This window comes from Misgurnus anguillicaudatus, chromosome 18 (genome assembly GCF_027580225.2).
Source record: "Misgurnus anguillicaudatus chromosome 18, ASM2758022v2, whole genome shotgun sequence".
NCBI lineage: Eukaryota > Metazoa > Chordata > Actinopteri > Cypriniformes > Cobitidae > Misgurnus > Misgurnus anguillicaudatus.
Window position 1 is genome coordinate 12,366,880 of NC_073354.2, and position 20,294 is coordinate 12,387,173.

The window sequence follows — 20,294 nt, forward strand, 5'->3', positions numbered from 1 at the left end:
ACTAAATTCAGGAAAAATTCAAGAAAAAATTACTTACCCCATTGGCAGATTTTTTTTGCTTGTTTTATGCACAAAATCACTTGGATTTAAAACTAGAGTTTTTTTCTTGGATCTTTTTGCACATCAAGAAAAATACATCTTAATTTAAGAATTTTTAGATATTTTTACTGAAAGCTAGACAAAATACTAAGAAATCTTTTTTGAATTTTTTTTTGCAGTGTAAAAATAACTATTCAATCAAACCAAATGGCATGTTCTTTTACTTCTTCAAACACTGGATGTACTGCAAAAAATTACTTTCTTAGTATTTTTGTCTTGTTTACAAATATCTAAAAATTCTTAAATCAAGATGAATTTTCTTGATATGCAAAATGACCTAAAAAAATAACTCTAGTTTTTAGACAAAATATATAAAATTTAAGTGAATGTGTGCCTTGAACAACCAACAATATCTGCCAATGGGGTGAGAAATTTTTCGATTTTTTTCCTCACACCACTGGCAGATATTTTTGCTTGTTTTGGGCACAAATCCACTTATTTTATCTTAGGTCATTTTGGCTCATCAAGAAAAAGCATCTTAATGTAAGAATTTTTAGATATATGCACTAAAAAGGAGACAAAAATGTTAAGTAAGAAAGTAATTTTTTGCAGTGTATAGTTGTGATTTATCATGCTGTTCTAAGTAATTGTGCTGAGTTTTTCATTCAACTCATTCATGTCCTTGAAAACAATGAACAACTGCACAATGAGTTTGAAAAATGTCATTTATTTGACGCTTACAAATGTAGGCCATTATATTTCTATTAATGATTGTAAAATGTTTCTTCCTGCTCCGAAAATGGGTTTATTTATTAGCTTTACTTTTCACAATGTGACCCATGATCAACTTTACTTGGAGATAAGCAGTTATAAATTGTTGTGTATTTGATTATGTTAGTATTACCCCTTTAAGGACCTTAGGTTGTTCCCGCATGTGTTATTCGCATGCACAGTGTGTGTGTGTGTGTATTGCTTGCTACTGCTATAAACAGTAAGGCAATGCTGCTACAACACGGTGTCCGTGTTATATGTATTTAAACGTGTGTCATTCACTCAATGACATAACATAAATGAATGTTTCAGTGGATATTCAGGTACAGTATCTGCATGACCAAACACTTAATATAATGCAGGAACATGCAAGCTGTTTAATTTGGATTTCTCAAAACCAGAATTTAGCCTAATCTGGTTACTGCAATCTGGTTAATGCATATTATCATTACATGACCAATATAAATGTGATTTGCAAATGCACTGCATGTCTCGCCTACATTTCCCATACATTACAGCAGACTATGTCGAAACATCTGAGTCATGCTAAATCCATTTTTTCCACCAGAATGCTACTCCCACTCTGAGATGTTCTTTCTGGACTTCAAAGGCTGATACAGGCAAGATGTATTTCCCAGGAGGATGAAAAAGCTATGCGTCAGGGATGCTACCCCGACGAGGTACAGCAGAGTGGACGAGACTAAAAGAAGATCTAGCAGGGAGTGAGTAATTACAAAGAAAAGGAGAAATAGAAAGAGGTGCTGCTATTCGACAGAATAAGGTAGAGTGAAGTGAAGGCAGGAGTAATGTGGCCTGATGTGCGTGCAGAGTAAGGGTGCGTATGTGTGTGAGAGAGAGCCGGATGCTGTTCCTGCAGTAGTCCTGTAGTCACCCTCGGTGAGCTGCCGAGCCGGTCGACCGCAGCCGGTACCGCTGCGAAAGAGGATTCCTATCTGATGCTGGGATAGTCAGAGCTTTCCTCTAACCTTCCTGGGTCATGTTGATGGCTTGCGCCGTTTTACAAGGATAGGGAAGAAAAGGTGTCGTTCATCAGGTGTGAAAAGGAAGTGGAGGACGCCTGGTCTTGACTGACAGCTGAATCTGGGCTACACTAGGGAGTAAAGGTAAGGGTTTGTTTCTTTTTGGGGATATATGCCAGCTTAGGCAACAGGGGGTGTAAATGTGTGTACTGTACGTGGACATGTGTTGGTGAACGATGGCTATAGGGTGGAAAATGCATTAGAAAAACGTGCATGCAGCAGTTGCTTGAGTTCATTTGGGGCAGTTAGATTTGGAACTGAATGTTGGTTTGAGCTACAGGTACTATACGGGCTTTCAGCTCAGTATGTATGGATAAAAACTGCGTATGCGTGTGACTAGGTTTGTGTATAAGGAGTGGAATTCATTTTATACTTTGATTTCATTTGAAGGTGATCATTTTGTTGCAAATATGATGTTGTACTGCATTGAAACTGAAGTTTATATTTAAGAACTGGTACTGTGAAACATAATGTGCATGAAGTCAAACCAAAGCCCTTCTGGTGGATACAAGATCTATTATCCAACTTTTTACTGTATGCGACAACTTATATGTGCTTTCCATTATATAACAATATTAGTTAGTAGGATGAGATTGACCAATCAGAATCAAGTATAAAGGTCCAAATTTTATATATTGGTTATACCGTACGTGTGTATGAATGCATAAATGTGTATATGTTTTATGCTAATGGAGAAGTTCAATTCAATTCAATTCAATTCAATTTTATTTATATAGCGCTTTTCACAATACTCAATTGTTTCAAAGCAGCTTTACATTAATAGAAGCAGTAAAAGCACAGAAAAATGACAGATAGCACAACATAATACACAATAGCATAAGCTGTCAAATTTGCTGAGGCTATGACTCGACATTATGAACGAGCGTATTACTAATGTAACGTCTAGGAGAAGATGCTAAGTTAAGCCCAAGCAGGCTACCTCCCCGGGGTAAAAAACCCCCTAGGAGAAAAAAAACAAAAACCCCGGGTTGTTGAGCCGAGGAAAAAAAATAAAAAGTCCTAGGAGGGAAAAACCCTTGGGAGATATATATGTATATAAACACATATAAACGGATAAGGAGATTAAGCGGGGATTAAGCGGGGTTTAAGCGGGTTCTGCCGGTGGTCGTTGGTCAGGCATCAGCTGGGCATCACAGTGATGGACGACCAGTAGATCAGAGGTGAGTCGACTTTCACATCTACCGGAACTGGGTCTGTTTGTCCCATTGTCCTCAGGGTCGAGGACAGGACAGGGAGAGAAAAACAAAATCATATTAGCGTAGGGGCCGTTCACATGTAATGCAAGTGTCACACAGTGATGTGGTTTAATCAGCTTAGTTTCAGACAGACTAACTATTGCGGCATAATTATATTATCCACAGTTGAGGATTTTGCAAATTGGGGGCCCACTGCGACGGTATATATGGTAACTAAGGGTCACCTTCTGATTTTTAAGAGAAAGAGAAAATGAAACCTGTCGACCCGTTTGACTAAGGCCTGTAACCCCACTGTCGTCGTTAATGCAGGTTCAGTGGCAAACGGGTCTATATTGCATGCTATTTACAAGATCATGAGAAAACGCGAACATCGCAACCTGACCATACGTGCCAACCCGTTTGACTAAGGCTGGAGGCCCCACTGTCGTCGTTAATGCATGGTCAGTGGCAAACGGGTCTGTAAGGCAAAATATTCACAAGACACAAAAAAGGGCCAAAATCGCAACCCGACCATACGTGCCAACCCGTGTGACTACGGCTGGACGCCCCACTGTCGTCGTTAATGCAGGTTCAGTGGAAAACGGGTCTGTATGGCATAGTATTCGCAATATAAAGACAGCGCCAAAAGCCCAACCCAACCATACGTGCCAACCCGTTTGACTAAGGCTGGATGCCCCACTGACGCCGTTAATGCACGATCAGTGGCAAACGGGTTTGTATGGCATACTATTCACAAGAACACGAAAGTTCCAAAATCGCAATCCGACTATACTAGAAGTGCAGCATGTGAGCTTATACATTAAAGAGACATGAAGAGAAGATGCGAGTTAGTTTTTTAAAATGTTGCCAGATATTAAAGGAATAGTCCATTTTCTTTCAGATAATTTACTCACCACCATTTGTGGTTTAAAAGTGCATATTTTTTTTTTCTTGTCAAAAATGATAATCGTTTCACTAGATAAGACCCTTATGCCTCGTTTGGGATCATTTATAGTCCTTTGAAACTCAGTTGAAAAAAACGTACGTGTTGAGTTAGTTGTTAAGTGTTTGGTGTCCATTAAAGTCCATTAAAATGAAAAAAAAAAAACCCTGCAATGTTTTCCTCAAAAAACACAATTTCTTCTCGACTGAACAAAGAAAGACATCAACATTTTGGATGACATGGTGGTGAGTAAATTATCTGAATTTTTCTTTTAAGAAAATTGACTTTTCCTTCAAGTATATCAGTAAATCAGAACTGGATTGTCAGTCATGGATGTTGTGTTAAGCCTCCAAATCTACTTCAGACATGAAACTTGCATACAAATGCACAAAAATGTTTAGATGTATGGCATACAGATGCGTTGTCAAAGCATTGATTATTTAACCTGTTCTCCAGCCTTCTGCTCAGCTGACAGTGATTCTCTCTCTCTCTCTCTCTCTCTCTCTCTCTCTCTCTCTCTCTCTCTCTCTCTCTCTCTCTCTCTCTGTATGATGGAAGACAGATGGGTTGTTGGGTAATTGGAACACGGTTTTGAATCTGAAATGTAAAAAGCAATTAGGATACTCAAGGTCAAAAAAGTAAACTCCAATTGTCACTCCATCTGCTGTGAGGTTGTTCTGAGATGCCTGCACACAAATGCTTTTCTGTACATGTGCAATGGTATTGCCCTGAATTGATTGATCCCATTGACTTGCTTTGTTGAAATGGGACATGGTTGGTTACACTCTACATGGTTTTAGTATCAATGCTTCTATCTGGCGTAGCAGTTAGTTTCGGTTACAGCTAGCTTTGCTGTTTGTCAGATGACGCAGAAGGAATTTCTATTGTGGCCCACAGCACTCAACTACAAATGTGAATAACACAATTGGTGAAGACAGATTTTAAACATTTAGAGGAAAATTTGTGTTCTGTTGCATCAGAAAACCCCTACAAGGTGTTGAGTTTTGGGGTTACAGAAAATACTGCTAGACTATGCTAAGGAAGTTTAACTCATTTAAGCAATCAATAAGTTTTTGTTTAGTCTCAAACTTCACACTGCCACCTACAGTATTGACATCTCCCAGGGTTTTTTTTCCTCCTAGGACCTTTTTCCCTCCTGGCAAAAAAGGTCAGGAGGTCAGGAGGTTTTTCTCCTAGGGGGTATTTCAACCCCGGGGAGTCAGCCAACATTGGCTTAACCCCCTGGGGTCCCAAAACGCGGCGCCGCGTTTTGACGTGTTTTTTCCTTATCATGGCAGAATCAACTTAAAATACTCCATCATTAATAATCATACACTTACGTGTTTGACATCATTTGAAACGGTAAAGGGTCTTCTTTAATATGTGTTCATTCACAATAACAACAGATCTTTGTATTTTTGTCAAATAAAGAAAATAAACAGGGTGTGCATCCAGACATTTCTGTCTCCGCCAGCTGTCTATCAAAACACGTTACAAAAATCAATTGAAACTCCGCGAATACTCGTCACACAAGCATGATACACACATCCAAAGAAAGCCTGAAATGTCTAATTTTAAACAAGCTAAATATAATCGAAAACAAATAATGCCTGTTTATGTAATCTGCATTGAAGTAAAGAGAGTACCGTTTTTCCAGGCTGACTTCATTATCTTTAATTCGGTCACGCCCACAGCTGTTGACATGGTAATGAAGACACGAGCTGTTTGTGTAAAGTTTTATCAGATTTAAAGACTTTACCGCATGTTTGGGAGATAAACTTTACACACACGTGAGAAATATCTTCATTTATGTCTGGACATTGAGGAAGAGAAGCATTTATCTTTAACGTTACCTAAGAAGAACTATGGAGAACGCACTGGAGCTGGATTAGAAGTAAGTAACGTTAACTTAGCACCCTCTTCTATGCGTTACATTAATAATACGCTCGCTTTTAAAGTTTATTCATAGCCGCTGTATTTTGCTACTTGTATTGTCTGTCGATCTTTCTGTGTTTCTCCTGCTTCTATTAATGTAAAGCTGCTTTGAAACAATTACCAATTGCGAAAAGTGCTATATAAATAAATTTGAATTGAATTGAACTGCTGGGACTTCAAACCTTAAAGGGATACACCAGCCAAATGTCAAAATTACCTCATAATGTACTCACCCTCGAGCAATCCGAGATGCATATGTCCATCATCTTTCAGACAGGCACATTTGGAGTTGTTTTAGTAAATGTCCTTGATTTTCCAAGCTTTATAGTGGTAGAAAACAAGGATAAAGGAAAAACTTCTGACTTTAAACCGCACACAAGTGCATTCATCCCTCACAAAGGTAATCCAAGGGGTTAATAAAGGTCTTCTGCAGGTAATTGGTGTGATTTTGTAGAAAAATATCATTATTTCAAACTCTATAAACTGTAATAGCTTCCGGTAACAATGCCATCTTGGACATTATAAAGCTTGGAAGAGCAAGGACATACACTAAAATAACTCCAAATGTGTTCGTCTGAAAGATGATGGACATATGTATCTTGGATTGATTGAGGGTGAGTAAATAATGGGGTCATTTTGATATTTGGCTGAAGTATCTCTTTAATGTTGAAAATCAAAATGTCAAAATACTATTATTGGTTAACACTTTATAATAAAAATGTATTTGTTAACAATTGTAGTTGACCTAACAAATAAACAATACTTCTACAGCATTTATTAATCTTAGTTCATGTTATTTTTTCGCATTTACTAATACATTTATACAATCTAAATATGTAACTGTTAACATTAGTTAATGCAAAGTGAACTAACATGAACAATTGTATTGGCATATCTAATATGAACAAAGATGAGTAAATGCTAAGAAACTCAATTTCTTCTAAAAAGAAGAAACTAATTTACTCATGAACTATATTAACTAATGTTAACAAATAGAATACTATTATAGAATGTTATCTATTATCTATTATCTGTTATCTATTATCTATTATCTATAATAACAATATTATCTGCTATTGTTATTATTATTAGTAACACAATCCATTGCAAGACACTGTTGGTCATGGGGGTGACTTGCTAAATGTAGAATAAAGCTAAAATATGATACGACTCGAATCTTGTGTGTCTAGCTTGTTTTAATCTTAATGTTTAAAACGTTTCTATGGTTCACAAACTGAATTACTGTGTGCACCTTTAAAGTGTGTAAAGTATGCAGACAATCTGTTTTATAGTACACCTCCTCTGCTGTTGCATTGTGCTTATGCATGGAATCTCTTTTACATCTTCAAGGCAACCACATTTCAATATGACAACTCAATGAGTCAGCAGGATCCAAGTCCTTGGACTCAAACAACATGGTTATCAATCTCTCTACCATACACCAAGACTGCAGAAGTCTTTCAACAGCTTATTTAAATCCTTTCAAGGAAAACGCAGCTGATTTTGGACACATCATGTACTGAAATACCAGATTCACAATCTAGCACACATTTGTGAACAATTACGACAATTTAAAATAAGATCATTATAGATTAAAACTGTAGCTTCTCTTCAAATGGAGCCGACATGTACAATACTGTACAGTTTGGTGTACAGTAGGGGAGAGCCGAGGCTAAAGTACCATTTTTCAGAAAAACTTAATTTTAAAAGATAATGTTATAGAGAGATATATATTTTTGCTGTGTTCAATAACTCACAAGTCTATGAATACCAGTTGGAATTTTGTAAAAACGTAAAACAACTTCAGTATAATTTCACTTTAAACATAAGTAGTGAATTGTTACTTTCGACCCCACCTGCAGGGATGAAAGTAGCACAACAAAACAAGATAGATTTTTGTGTTACACATGTTTTTATTAAATATACATTACTTTGACCTCGTTAATATGTAATTGCAAACATAGTTTGTAATTTATCTTTGTAAAAAATGAAATTACATTTTTATTTTAAATTTCAGTTTTATCAAATGTTTAAAAGCAACCAACAGTACAAACTTAAATTGTTGTGAATAAAAAAAATTTCAACAGTTTGAACAACTAAATAAAATCAAATTAGAATAATATCAATTTTCAACATATACAACAGTATAGACCCCTCCAAGGTTTGTAAACATTGAATGACTATCGGGTGCGCGCGCAGCATGGGGTCAAACTGTTTATACCATTTAGGCTTTCTAGTTTAATCTAACAGGGCTGAAAAATGATGACTTGCCTCAAATGAAGTGAGCACTACAAACACAAGCCTCTTTGATATTTGCATTGTTCCAGTCTGCACGTTAATTGCTTGCAGCCGCAGATGTTGTATTTTTTGTTTTTGAGATTCTGCATGAATCGCGAAAACTTCACGGAAGACCTGGTGCGATTTTCACGGCCCACGACGTAAGTAGGCATTTTGACGATACCGAATAATACGCAACTCAATCTGCTGTAATGGCTTTTCTGACCCCGACATGAACCGACATTTACTTTTATTTTGAAAAACTCAGAGAGGTCAAACTTCAGGATCTGTTAGAGCACTAAATAACATGTAGATTGATCAGTTATTTAACACATAAAACGAGAAAATGTAGGGGTTGTGTGCCTAAGATGCTGTCGTAGTTTGGGATGCAAATGTTATCAGGGCTCTGAGAAAATCGCTTTGTTACTTTTGTCCCGCGTTACTTTTGTACCGGTTCTCCCCAACTTTATAAAGTTGGTCATTAGCAATATGCTAACTTACTTACACTACAAGGCTATTACATGATGTCATAGAAGAACCATTTTTGGCTGATTGGTTCCACAATCATAGAAAAAACCTTTCAGGTTTGATTGCATGGTCTGATTTGTTACAGCATGTCCAAAAGGCCCCTATTTGGGTGGGAGAAAAAGTGAAGAGTTTCGCTGCAAAACAAGATAACTCCGTTTTTAAAATTTTTCAGAAATCTCGTTTTTTTGGTTGTGCATTCCAATTAATATCAATTCAACTGCAGTTGGGTTGTTTTTATTTAAATCTTCATATCTTAAAAAATACAGCTAAGTAGCACCATAAAACAAAATAATAACATGATAACATAATAATAAACATGTTTTGACAAAAATGTTAAAAAATGGATTTATCCCGCAATGCAATAGTATCTTTAGCTGCACTAGTGCTACAGCGTGCTATCAAACATATTTAGAAAAGATTTTGTTTAAAGTTAACCAATAAGTCAGTCAGTGGACGTGGGCGGGGCTTTATCAGTGTGACATCACATTATCAAGAAAATCAAATAATAGGGATAATAAATGGGGGATTTAAAAATAGGAAGTGGGTGGATTTTTTTTCATAGGAAACACTGCCAACACTCATTTATGTCCAAACAACTTGTTAAAGTGGATTTTGCATAATATGGGCCCTCTAAGAACATTTGACAGAAACGTGCCTTGGACAAACCAAAACGATTCTTTCTAAAGATATAATTTGAGTGCTTGTTTGAAGTATTCTGCTGTTAATCAAGATAAGAGAGTTGGTGCTTTTGACTTCAGTGAGCAATGTAAATATTTTATGTGTGCAAGGAAAACATGGCCAAAACGGCACGTGGATAAATGCATGAAATCTGATGATGGCCAACATGTCCAGCCGCAACCAGCCAGACCAGAATCAAATTTTCTGGCTTTAACCTCTCAGAAATCTTTATTCAATCATTGAATGGCCTGGGAGCCACAGAATGGCCATCCATTCTCTTACTCTTAAATTCTTCCTCCGCTAACACACTTTAGCATGTGTGTTATTTGTGTGCATGTAAGTGAAAGCTTTCTCTGTGATAGGTTTTGCCTCCCACCAGTACATTATGAGAGTGGTCCTTTCCATGCATTCTTCCAGGCATTGTTTAGTAAAAAAGCACTCAATCCAATATGGCTGCCCACATTTTTTTGTCTCCTGGGATTTTAAATAAATTTATTACAGCCGGGAGCCACAGAAACCAGCCGGCGTGTCCATCTCTATGTTTCTCACTGATTTGACTCAGATTTTATGTCGTTCTTTATCTTTCGTTTTCCTTTTTTTTTGTGCTGCCCTTCCTGCATCTATCTTTCTTCATATCCCAAGGCCAGGCTTTAAACACATGCTGGTGAATGACGGATGGTGTGTGTAAGAGTATACAAGAGGAAGTAAAAGAAGGAAACCACATTTCTTCATCAGCCGTTTGCCCTGACAGTCTCTCTAGGCTTGTGCTAATGAAGTCACATTTATCTCTGGCATGCCTCGATTCCATTAGCCTTTGTCTAATTGTGTTAATTCTCAGTATGGCCTTTAGTGGGGCATGGGGGCTTTGTGTGCATGTACCACTGAGTCTGTCTGTCTGTTTACCACAGTGTGTACCAGTTTATGTAAACTGTTTGTTATTGGCTGGCATTTTTGTGATGCCAATTTGTAAGTGCACTTCAACCTAGGGTAACCATATGTGCCATTTTCCCCAACCTCGTCCTGGCCAGGATTTCGGGTATGTCCTCCGGAATTGACTTTTGGCGCATTTAACCATAAGGCTAAGGTCATATTACATGACTCTGAAACCTGGGCCTGGATGCAAGTTCGGTGTCTCTTTATTGTCTACCCAGACTCCCGATTCAATAGGCTGAGTGGACGGCCTTTGTGCGCATAGTCTTTCTCTCTACTCTGACGTTAATTACCTGACTGAAGTCGTCACCTCTTTATTCTCTAGCTTTCCTATCAGCTGCAGTGAAACACCAGAGACCAGCTTGTCCTTCCAGAGCACCTGAAGGGCAGCCATGTCCATTGACGTCCAGTTCTGTATCTCCACAGGGTTTAGGCAGTTTACAACGGCACATTGTCACACTTCACAATGTCACACAGCAGTATACATCAGAGATGAGTAGGGCTTAATTTTCCAGAGGGATATCTGGACAGATGCTACAATCCTCAATGTGCAAATCACACATACAGAAGCAGGTAAGGGGCATGATAGACCTTCTCCTGTCGGATTTAGGTGACTCACTTGAAAAAGCTGAGGTGCACACAAGAGCTTCTTGAAATGCTTCACATGAGCCCTAGGCAAAGATTAGTGTGTGTGTGTCTGTAAAAGATGATGAGAGCCGAAATAGGAGGAGATGGGGTGTGTGCGGTGTGTGAAATTGGAAATGGGTGGCTGGCGTTGTCAATCTCCACATGTCTCACCACTCTCGCTAATTTGCTTTTGTCTGCGTCGGTTTTACGGCCGTTGACTATGGTCTGAAATATCAATGAGTGTGAAAGCAGTCTGCGAAATTTGTGTACAGAGGTAAACAGCACAGTTAGACTTTTCAATGAATCGTTCAGCACAAGACAAACATGCGGAGTACTAAATAAACTTTTGTCCATTCAGACAAGTCATATTCTTGGTGAATGCTTTGCAAGATTGCACAAAAGTTATATGTCAGTGTTCAAGGTGCATTCTATCATTTTTTGTTTATCTGGCTGATTTGGCAATGGTCTTGGACTTTACAAAGGTATACAATTTTTATCAGTATTTGTGTTCGCCGGGTCCTTTTGTGCTGCTAATGCAATGCTCTGAGCTATCACTGAGCTATACAGGAGCACTTACTGACACCTGAGTAGTAACTGTGGATTTTTGTTTCATCATAAAAGCAAATTTTTTGATATTTTAGAAATACACAACTCTCAGTCATAAATAATTCATCCTGTGGCCAGTAACACGGTTTTTGAGTTGGTCACATGATCATAATATGTCTGCCACTGTCTGCGACTCGCTCCAATCTCATAATATGGTTTTACATTTACATTTGGCAGCGCTTCAAAGTGACAAAGTGTTAGCATTACAAGCTAACATTTAATCGTATGCTCCTGGGGATCATTGTGACTCCTGTGGGTGGTCATTCATGTCAGTTCCATGTGAGAACCTCGATGACGTATGCACTATGCAGTCGAGCAACGCGACTTCTGGAGAACGCACCCGAAAACATGTTCGGGACGTGTCCGGCGGAACTGGCACAAATGGCCACCCTAGATTGAACCTATGACTTTTGCCTTGCTAAAATTAAATCAGATCTACAGTATTTATATAGAGCTTTTTACAATGTTACATTGTTTGAAAGCAGCTTTACATGAAATAAGAATAAAAACAGAAATCGGGTAAATTAGTAAATATTTAATTTTTTACTACACTCTTAGAAATGATGTGTTAATTTACACATCTTTGTGCGTTAGGTTTTAACACATTATATGTAATTTTGACACATTATGTGTCATTTTGTGTTAAAATGTAACACAAAATGTGTTGTTTTAATAATAACACAGAGATGGGTGGATTCTGGGGCAACACATTTAGTGTGTTGTCCTAGATTCAACACTAATGTGTTATTTTAACACATTCATTCTAAGAGTGTTCATAACTATATAGTAAACAGAAATGGCATTAAAGGCGATGTTGCAATGTTCTACTAATGGTCAAAATATGTACCCCAGCTGTCACTGGGGTGCTACCATTTTTTAAAAGTACAGCTTGCACTTAAGGAGTTCATAGTAGTACCACAGAGGAACATATTGGTACCAAATTTAGCTTATTAGTACCCCAAAGGTGCATACCCTTGTCTCTAAGGCACATGGTACATTCACTCTCAAAATGGCTGGGTTATTTTTAAGCCATGTTGGGAAAATATTGGACAGAACACATGCTGGGTTAAAAATTGACCCAATGCTGGGTTGTTTTAACTCAATGGCTGGGTTATTGTAACTCATGGTTGCATAACAGCAACCCAACATTGGGTCATTGTTTAACCCAGCATGTGTTCTGTCTAATATTTACCCATTATGGGTTAAAAATAAACAAGACATTTTCAGAGTGTTGGTACTAGATGTATACTGTACTAATGGTATTAGGACCTTTTAAAGGGTACACCCCAGTGACAGATGGGCTACCTATTTTGACATTATTTTCTAACAGTGTACAGACATTCAGTGTACAGTAAAGCTTACACTGTAAAAAGTCATTTTTACTTTCATTTTTTTTTATCTTGACTAGTGACGAGACCTTATAAAATAAAGTTAAATAATTTAAGCTAATTCAACTTCTTCCTAACCCCAAATAGATGGAATAAATCTAAAATGCAAGCTAAACCAAAGCTCGGGTCTTAGGAGGTTAAATATTTAAAATGCAAAAATTACAGTGTAGACTACTTCATTTTTAAATTTAATATTAATTGAATTATGCATGTTAATTGATTAGCTGCAAAATGTGTTGTATGTAGCCAGTTTAAAATGTGGAGATTCTTGAGGTTTTATGGGAAAAATGTGACTGTAACCCCCACAGGCCTAAAAATCTAGGTTACACAATCACACAAACAAACACGATTGAAAAATGTAGGCTGCTAGTGTGATGCCATCCACTGGATGTCAAATCACAGCTGATTACCACATGCTGCACTGAATAATTGCACGTCTTTGATTATATCTTCAAACAGAATGTGTTCTAAAGGATTTGTTTTGCCTGCATGATGATGTGTGTTGACCTCTTTTCTAACGGGTAGAAATCAAATATGGATGTTGTTTTTTATCAGGTAAGGTACTATATACTCTTCTTCTGCAGCGGTATTATTTATTCACTGTAATAAGAGCACAGCCTGTTATTTTATTTTTAAGTTGCGAAGAAAACTGAATAAAATAAATGCTATGTTGGTATCTGTATTTTGTATAATAGCACTATATTAAATCTCAGTCTTTTCAGATATTATGGTATCACTTTATTTTCATGGTCCTGCTTGGCATTCTATTGACTATAAGCAAAGTTTTACGTACATGTCAACAAACTCTCATTTATTTAAGTATTGGTAGACTGTCTGCTTAAAATCTGCTAATGCTTTATTGTGATGATCCCCAACAAACATTCTACTGGCTATTATAAACTTTGCAAGTACATGTTAACTTATTTTACTAACCCTAACCCCTGCCTTAACCCTACCCCCAAAAGTCTACTAAAGCTTTACTTAAACTCATGAAATTATTAACATGGACACTTTCAGAAAAACATTACAAAAGCTGTAATTATGGCTTTAAAAAAGGTCCTAAAATGTACTATTAAGGTTAAGAATTGTGTACATTTGTTCCCAATATGTACCTTTAAGGTCCTAATATGCACTCTTAGGTTAAAAATGTGAATTTTTTGAAAGGGTACCATCCCAGTGACAGCTTTTGTACCATTTTTTGAGAGTGTAGGTGCAGAATGTGAAATTGGGCAAACAAAATAAAGTGAAAACATGTGTTTTCTAGTTAAACTTTTAAATGCACATATTTCACTCCAGCTAACTGTTTGGATTCCCATGTATTCAAGATGTATTTTTAGCTGTCTTGACCTTTTTTTATGTCGGGACTCTCTAGTTTAGTATCCTTTGCTACCAACAGTATGTCCAGTATTAAGGGAAATCTTTGATGCCTATACTATATAGTTTTGTCTAACAACACAGTTTTCAACATCCATTGACTGAGTTATAATTTATGCGCACTGTATAGGGGAAACCCTGCCGGTTTCACAGAAGGTACTGTTTCCTGAGTAATCGACTGCAAATGAAACAAAGGAGGGACACAACCCAAACTCTTAAAAGGAACTGCAAAATACTGCTAGACATGTAATGATTCATCTGCTTTTCCGCTTTTACACACACACACACACACACACACACACACACACACACACACACACACACACACACACACACACACACACACACACACACACACACACACACACACACACACACACACACACACATGCACTGCAGTCACCATTTACACAGCAAGAGCTTGATTATTATTTGATATAAAAGAAAAAGCAGCAAGGGGACAAAATGTGTTTCATGATTTTGTTTTTTTCCCAAATGATAATATTGCTGGCCAGAGAGATTTTAGAGAATTGTCAGATAGAATAAGGTCTGTCAAGTGCTATAAAGGACAAACAAGACACTACCGAAGCCTCATAAAAATATTCCTTAGACTTGGCTGCTATTTTCAGAATTCTAAAGTCAATAGCTTTCTCAATTCTCAAAAAAATCTGGCACATATTGTTTGGCAGTATTTATATCGACATGTTCGGATAAACTAATCCTTTATCGCTCTGAAGTCAATTATTTGCATCTGTCTATGCTTGCCCCCCAAGAAAAGAATAAGATAAATTAGCAAAACATACAGTAATGATATTAGAAAATCATAAGAATGTAATAGCTAAGGTCAAGGTGAACACACGCACAAAGCACACACATCTATGACTAATGACTACACGGAGGGACTGCCTGATGGGACAGTCTCTCTTCTTGACGTCACCATTAACCAGAGTGAGATGAGGGTGAGATGGAGGGGGTGGAGAAGAGAAAAAAGAGGAAAAAGAAGATCTCTGCTGATTTGACGTCACTATTTGCCAGGGTGCAGGAGAGAGAGTGATGGATGTAGAGAGAAATAGAACCAACGCAGGTGAGAGAGAGAGAGAGAGAGAGAGAGAGAGAGAGAGAGAGAGAGAGAGAGAGAGAGAGTTGATGTCTGCAGTAAAGCAGAAGGCTGGTGAGTAGAGGCTTGTGAAATGGGCTGTGATATTGGCTTTTAATTTTCTCTCTGCCTTCAGCATAAAGAGGAGAGAGAAGCCTTGGAGAGGAGGTGGAAATACAAAAGCGTGATTAGTGTCTTTACACTTTTATATAATTTAAAGTCACAATGAAACAGAAGTAGCGATTGTCTTATTTTACCTTATCTTGACGCATTCATGAATATCAGCTGACATCACTCACATCTCAAACTTGTCTTCCGCCATTTTGAGTACCTGAAGTGGTCGCAAAAGAACTAGAAGCTATCCCTTCAATATGTTGTGAGCATCAAAATCACTATTTTTACAACACTAAGAAGGCTCAACACGGCGTGGTACTTTGCTGGAAGTGTCACCTGTGTCTCTACACGTGAACTCGAGCATTGAGAGCATTGTTTGTGTGCACAGAGTTTGCTTTAAAGAAGGTTTTGAACAACTGACTTTGGCTGTTTTGGTGTCCGCTTGCCGCCATCTTGCCAGTCAGGATGCATTGATCTCCAAATGCGACGTTAGGAGGGAGGAGAGTAAAGATGGATAGCTCCTAAAGCATAGTTCCATATAAATGCACGGATAATTCGTTGTTTTGTCGCAAGTAAAAAACAATATTGACCTTCTTGTTGAAAAAGGAGCCTCATATAAGATTAATTCATTCACATTCGGAGATCGATTCTTTATGTCTGGTATAAGATTGCGAGCGGACACCATAACAGCCAAAGTCAGTTGTTCAAAACTTTTCTTTTTAGTAAACTCTGTGTACACAAACAATGTTCTCAATGCTCGCGTTCATGTGCAGAGATCAAGATAATACTTCGAGCAAAGTTTCATGTTGTGTCGAACCTTCTTAGTGTTGTAAAAATTGGCAGCGGACAGCAGCTGGAAGAACGCATCAGGGATTAAGTAAGGATCACACTCTAATAACGATGATATTTTTGAAAGTAGCGTTTCTTTTCATGACAGTCAAGGTGCTATATGTTGTCTTTCGTAGCCATTTACTGTATCTATCATAGACAGTCAAAGATAAGAAATCCATAAATTGTAGCAAGCTAGCTAATGTTTGTCAGATGTCTGTGTTACTCGGTAGGTACTCAAGATGGCGGATATCTGAGTGAAACAGCTTCTGAAATGAGAAAAAAGGTAGGGCAGGACTTGAATTCGTCCAACGAGGAACTGATTGGATCGTTGGAAGTTGGGTCATGTTGCTATTTGCTAATCACTGTGATCTTTTCCCGGTCCCCACCCTCGTGACATTCCTCATGACCGATAGTAAAGAGAGATTGTTTCGAGGAGGGAAGGAGATTAATGTTTTTGATTAATGATTATGACAGCACATGAATTATTAAAAAAATAATGAAGCTCAAAGATAAGTTATTTGTAAAAAAATACCACAATATCCCAAAATAAATTTACTTTAATAATCATGTATAATGAAATCACAAAACATATAGTAGTCAAAATGCTTAGAGTTTTTGTCCACCACAGAACTTGATGATTCATGTCATTCCAGCATGTTCATGTTTTTCTGGCATGATTCAATCTTGTATCTTTCTTCCTTTTTTTTATACTGTATTATAGATAAGAATCGCATAATGTACCCAGACCTACCGCATACATAACCAATGATCTTTCTCACTAAGAGATTATTGTTAATAATAATTGCTTATTCTTGGTTCATATATAATAACCGAACATTCACTTGGCTGACAATTAGAGCAGAAAAATAGTAGTGAATGCTACAATGGATCACGTGAGCTACCTAGATACTAATTGAAGCACAATGCAGTACATTAATGTAGTCTAATTCAATAGAAGTGCAACAATGCAAATCATTAGAGCAATTCAACAGATAAGTCGTAGGAAATTAAATGATTTATAACAGAAGTTTCTCATTGGCTATGTTTGTGAGTGTATAATTATGTACCCCAAGAGAATTGGCGTAACAATGGACTGCCAGTTGTGCTGTGCAAAATGTTTGTATATCAAAGAGAGACACGGAAAATGCTGGTCTCTTTATATTATTATATTGTCTTTATATATTATACTATTATAATAGCCTACTAAAATGTATTTACTGTAATTTTTGCAAAGGAAATATTCTGTATGTCATAGTAGTGTGTATACTGTATGGTTGTGTGTGTGTGGAGTGCACTAATGGAGCATGAAATGTCATGTGACATTTAGCAATCCAGTGATTCACATATGTAATGCTCTGTATCACTCACACGCAACCTCAGGTTCTGGGCTTTTCACCTGTAATACCACAGGGACACCATCGTCATGGTAACAGCCTCTGTGCTAAAAATACTGTAGACTTATGAGGGTCACGTGGCCCTTGGGGATCACGGAGAGGTGGATGGGTCAGCACAGTGGTGTTGGGCCTTCATGGCCCATTTGATATACTTTTATAAATAATAAAAAAAGAAAATATTCGCTTTTTTGCCTTTTCTGTGAGCAGCGTTCGAGTGAAGCTACTGCTGAGAAAATCTAGCATTTTACAATGATGTATGTATGGACTTCTAAGAGGGGTTGATCCAAATTTGCTTTCCATTTAAAGTCCATTAGCACCCTATAGTAGTGCTTTAAGTTCAAAGCATTGTTTTAAAAAAGCCATTATGTCTGTGCTGAGCTGGTTTGCATTGCTCTTGACATAACAAGGGTTGTAATGCTCAGGGTTGGGAAACAGATAAACGTGGAGTCTGGCTTATGTCATGATCTCCCTTTTTAGACAACTTCTTTTAAATGCATGTCAATGGAGATGAATGCTTTTGTCCCAATCAAACGCTTACCTCTTTGATCTAAACAAAGTGGGTCAAGAGAACAGTACTGAATGAAGACCCTATAGATGTCCCTGCAAAATTATATGTGTGAAATTCTCCTTTTTAGTGAAGCTTTTATATTGTCTGAAATACTGTTATTGCAGAATGTGTGTGACCAGTCTGCTCTCAAACTCATTTTACAGATAGGGCTCTTGGCACAGTCCAATGGGATAGACACACACGCTTCAAAATGTAATAAATAACAAAATGAATTATCCCAACTGCAAGCCCGAGTACAGCTGTCCTTTCCGACTCTTGTTGTGGTCTCAGTCTATGTGAGAAGTACTTTGTCAGTATGTATTTGTCAGAGAGGCAAGGTAAGGTCTGCTTCAAATTCATCCTTCTCTGTTTCTCTTGTGGCCTCTCCTGGTACATAAACCATCTCTATTTTTGGGTTTGCACTGTAGCTGGGTTTACCGCAGTAGAATGTTAGTTGCACGTAAGCACTGCTTAATTTTCTACGGCACGTTTCCCGAAAGCATCATTAACCAGGTAGTACATAAAAACGTTCGTAAATTAACAAGAGCCTCATTAATCTATTACGCACACATTAAATCCATCTTTCCACTTGCTTCTGCAGTTTCTCAGAAACTAAAGACCCAAAATACTGTACGTGTAAATTATAATATATTTAGAGTATTGCAAATATATATTATATATTTTAATGCATATGTTTATTATTTTGCTGATCTATTTTTCTATTAATCTATCTAGTTTTTACGTGAATACATACAGTGTTAACAATGCCATTTGAGTGAATTTCGGCTACATGAGCACATGCATATACAGTATAACCTTTAGATGCGTTATTGATTAAGATGCACCTTGTGTGTAATCACATGACATGCATTAATCTTGGTCGTACGTTTATTGATTTCTGTAGTTGAGCATTAACCTTTTTGAAACCTTGCATTACCAGCACCATAATTATTCTTATTATATATAATCATGATTAATGTCTCAAATGTATAACTGTATATTTGGTATTTTTACAGTATGTGTTGGGGACATTTTTTGCATGATTTGGTGTAAACGGTCTTTTGGACAACAAAGCTCTGGTAATCTACATGCTAGTGGGGTTTAGATGATCTCAAGGGCTGAAATCATTTCAGGGCTGGTTTGTAGGACCATAAGCAAGAATACAAACTTGGGTCTCACCAAAGCATTAAAAAGTCTATATTTCCAATGCAAATTTCATACTGCAAAACCATTTAAGTAAAATAAAAAAGCCAAATAGTGAAAAAAATCGTACAAATGTGTAATGTATTGATTTACTATTTATTTATGCCGTTGTTGTACATTGGTAACATACAATGTTACCACTGTCAGTATTGGGGCGTTTGGTAGTCACTAGCCTTGTTTGCACTTCCATGTCACAAGCGGGCGTGCCAGTGCATGCCAAGGCCTGTCGCATTTTCTGGGGTTGATTGTGCCTCGCCACTGCTTATTTGGGGCTAGAGGCCAGGCTTTTATAGCTTAACTAACATATAGTTTAATTGGGTAGATGAACGCTTTATTTGTGGTAATCACCCTTGATGTTAACTATTGCTAATTGATCTGATATTGTCTTGTTGCGAGATCGCTCGTGTGCAGCCAACATAAACAAGGGGAACACCGCGCATGGAACAAACATCTCCATCTTCTCATTTTGGCTTTCACCATGCAAACAGCCACCTAGTTTTTTTCCATTATGTTTGGTGCATGATGATGTGATCTAACTCCGTTCTTCTACCAGATTGAACCGACTTCCTCCTCAAACTGAAACGGGTGGGATTGTGTGATGTTACAGTAGATCCAGGTAGGCGTATTAAGGGCAGGGTTTACTGAAGCGCTGCTGCGCTATTGGCCTGACAGTTCAAATGCATCTTGATTTTGGCTTTGCAGCTGGAGGTTGAGGCTATTGGCTCAGTAAAGCCTGTTTGAAGGCTAACGCTGGCCCAAAAGTGGCTACTGATAGTG

The 20,294-nt window shown here is 37.6% G+C and overlaps 1 protein-coding gene across 1 annotated transcript in view; it reads left to right on the forward strand.

Moving 5' to 3' along the window:
- The first annotated feature begins 1,692 nt into the window (after window positions 1-1,692).
- Window positions 1,693-20,294, forward strand: part of dab1a (DAB adaptor protein 1a) — a 521,576-nt gene continuing 502,974 nt past the window's right edge. The window contains 1 exon segment of the mRNA XM_073855881.1: window positions 1,693-1,934. The gene's annotated coding sequence lies outside the window, so the exon portion shown is untranslated.